The sequence below is a fragment of the Triticum aestivum genome, chromosome 3B (assembly GCF_018294505.1).
Source record: "Triticum aestivum cultivar Chinese Spring chromosome 3B, IWGSC CS RefSeq v2.1, whole genome shotgun sequence".
NCBI lineage: Eukaryota > Viridiplantae > Streptophyta > Magnoliopsida > Poales > Poaceae > Triticum > Triticum aestivum.
In genome coordinates this window covers 830338599-830342425 of record NC_057801.1, presented here as the reverse complement: position 1 = coordinate 830342425, position 3827 = coordinate 830338599, and positions in this window count along the sequence as shown.

Here is a 3827-nt window from a genome sequence, read left to right as displayed (position 1 = left end):
AAAATACATTGATCATGAACGATCTTTTTGTATAGAATCTAAATCGTCAATAGGAATCTACCACCGATTTAAGAACCGGCGAAGACTCCTATTGCAGCAACAGATCCTACACATAGAGTTTAATGAAGACCAAATGCTTGGGATGGTTTGAGAAATAACATACTTAAGGTGGTCAAATTCTTGTTAGGGGAGCGAGGTGGGACTAAAAATAGTGCCTGCCACAACCTATTTAGTACCGGTTCGTGCCACGAACCGGTACTAAAGGTGCTGGCATCTGTAGTACCGGTTCGTGGCACGAACCGGTACTAAAGATTCCCAAAGAACCGGTACTAAAGGTCACCTCCCGCCAAGTCATTTGAACCGGCACTAATGAGAGCATTAGTGTCGGCTCATATGCCAACCGGTACTAATGTTTCACATATTAGGTCCTTTTTCTACTAGTGCAGGTTCTAATTAGAAATCTAATGTCGCTCCTTGTTTAATGTTTCAATGATTTAAAGATGAAGATAACACCCCCCCCCCTCCACACACACACCCCCAACGCAAAACAAAAGGATGCAGAGAAAGAATACAACGAAAATAGATTCGTTTTTTCAAGCCCAGTGCTTCTAGCTCAAACATACGTGACGTGAGTGCAAACCCATTGATAGAATGAAATCCCGGCTCCGCCCCTGTACGGCGCTCCTGCAGCCACTCCGTAGGTTCGTTTCGCTTCCTGTTCCCATATATTTGAATTTCGAGACTTGTTTGCGGCGGATTCATGAAATACTATATAAGATCAGCCATGCATGCTTCATGAGGCCCGTATGGTTAAGTTGTGTGGGCTCCATGAGTATTGACGACTAGCAAGATTCAGTCGTTCATATAGTTGGAGGGAATGTTTCTGTCCTTGCATTCATCTATTACAGTACACTGCCTTACAACGAGAGAGGGAGAGGAACGCCCGAGAGTCAAGGCACGCAGGCCGTGGGTGTTAGAGATCCTAAATAGTACTCCCTCCGTTCCTAAATATTTGTCTTTCTAGAGATTTCAACAAATAACTACATACAGAGTAAAATGAGTGAATCTAAACTCTAAAATATGTCTATATACATCCGTATGTGTTCCAACATTCACTATAGTCTTCCCAAGATGCACGATGGCTCCATGGAGAGAGTATGGAGAGGAGGCGGATGCACGGGCAGCCTGCAGGTGATGAGGCAAGAGCATGACAGTGGTCGGTGGGTGGGACGAGGAGGATGGATCTAGGGTTGTACATGGCCGGGAATCATTTTATATCCGCGATGGAGCGGTGGCGACTCGAGTCTTCCCGAGAGAGACAAGAAAGTTATCTCATGAAATCGAGACGCGTAGCAGCCAGTCAAATCGATGACTGACACACGTGGTCTTCCCAAGAGAGAGACAAGAAAATTATCTCAGGAAATCAAGACACGTAGCAGCCAGTCAAAGCGATGACTGACACACGTGGCACATGTTCAATAGTTAAAGGGAAACTGAAGTGAGCGTGGTGCAACAGACGTGCAAAATGCAGATGAGTTACACAAAAAAAAACACCCAGCTACTACTCATCACACGTGTCATTTTACAGCAACTGTAAAAAAAATCGTAAAAAAGAGGAACCTTCCAGGAGACCACACAACACACGCGTCAGTCAGTGTGACAATGTCAATAGTAAACAAGACGTGACCGCAGGGAAAAAAACTCGATGCCCTAGGAGACCACCACGCACACGTGTCAATCAAAGAAACATGGTAAAAAATTTCCAAAAAAACCAGAAAAATCGAACCTTTACGGGCCTAGACTTCTTAGTATTCATGTTTTTTTACTTAACCTAGTGTTCCGCTGCGACTAGGTGCTCCTTCCGAGAAGCGCGGACGAGATAACGGGATAAAATTTGCTCAGGCTCCTAAACGTCGTGTCTATTTATACTAAACTTTTTTATTTTGTTATAACTTATAAATTCAATTTACAACTTTTATTATATTGGTATTCCATTACACTAAGAGAAACTCACAACTATTGTCGTTACCAAATATGAGGATACAATATTATTTGTTATTCTATTTTCTTATTATCACCTAAAACATACTTTTAGTAAAATTATATTATATTTTCTAATAATAATTTTATCTCACATATGATGCATTGATTGTTCTAAATGATTCATTCATTGAGTGCCCCAAAGATTCAAAAAGGGTAAGATTGCAAGCCTACATATATTAATTTGTGGAATTCAGGACAAAACCATAGTGCATATGTATGTCTTATGTTCTGTTTGAGTATTGTATATTAGATTACAAATATCTTGGTTAAGTCCTGCAAAGAACGTTATCTAGACTTGAATTTTCTAGAATGTATGATTGTCTATTAATACCCACATTTACCATAGCAATAGTGCATAAAAATGTAAATTTTGTTCCTTATTTGAGTATTTTTTAGAATATTTTATCAAACAAGTTTTCTTGGTGTAAACATGCCAATCAGGTTTTGAATGCACATTTGGTATTGTAGACACTCTAAGGTTATTAAATTATTATTGTTTTACTAACAAGGCATGTGACACACGATGCCATTATCTTTAAAAAAATGTTCCTTTCAATACATTTTTAGCTTTAACCCTTTGAAATACTCATTGGACCATGGACATGGAGGTGGACAGCGAGTACTATATTTAAAAAAACACAACAAGTGATTGTATTAGGTCTTGTTTTGGTAGAATTCCGGCGCTTGTTCTTATGATTGCGCCGAGATGTCCCTTTCCCGCCCTTCACCTTGTACGGGCCAAGGTCGTCATGGCTTCACTTTTTGGCGACCATGCATCCTCTTCGGAGCAAAATCTTGCCATCATCTCAATGATCGTGTGCATGAATATGGGCTTGTAATGACCGAGGTCCCTTGCAAGGAACTCGTGGTTGGCTCCGTGCTGGAATGCAGCAATGGCCTTGACATTTTTGCACTCGATGATCTCCTTTTTCTTTTTGAGGAATTGGGTCCAGTAGCTTCTTAGTGTCTCCTTCCCTTTCCTCATGTTGTCCATGTCACAAGCATTCGCAGGTCGGATGTACGTACCTCGGAAGTTCCTCATGAACTCGGTCGAGATATTGGCCTAAGGCTAAACCGAGTCGGGCCTTAGTCTGTGCAACTAGTACCTAGCTTATCGTTTTAGCATCAGCGGCAAGTGCTTCACGATATGTAGATCATCTCCATTCGCCAATTGGACAACAAGGATATAACCACCTATCCAAATCAAGGGATCCATGGTCACGTCGTACTTCTCACAGTTCCTGAGTTTAAAGTTCGTTGAGAAGGGGTGGGAAACCACCCGATTAGAAAGGCATCGTGGGCACATTGCAGATGCCACCATCCCCATATCTCGGAGGGTGTTGATGGTACAACGCACGTTATTCATGCCGAGATCCTCATCGTACTCGGAGAAACCCGGTGCGTACTGGTGCCTAACCTAGTCGCACAACCAAGCCGCCTGCTAGGCGGCTGATATCTCATGGAAATGTGGCACGTCTTGTCTGGACTACTAGACACTAGTAGAAAAGAGGGCTTTGGTCCACCCCGGGTTAGCCCATTAGTCCCGGTTCAGTCCAGAACCGGGACTAATGGTGGCATTAGTCCCGGTTCGTGCACCCAGGGGCCACGTGGGCAATTTGTCCCGGTTCGTTTGGACCTTTTAGTCCCGGTTGGTGCCACGAATCGGGACTAAAGGGTGCGATGCCCATTAGTACCGGTTCGTGGCACCAACCGGGACTAAAGGTTAGACCTTTAGTCCCGGTTCAAGCCACCAACCGGTACTAATGGGGTTTGAGGCATTAGTA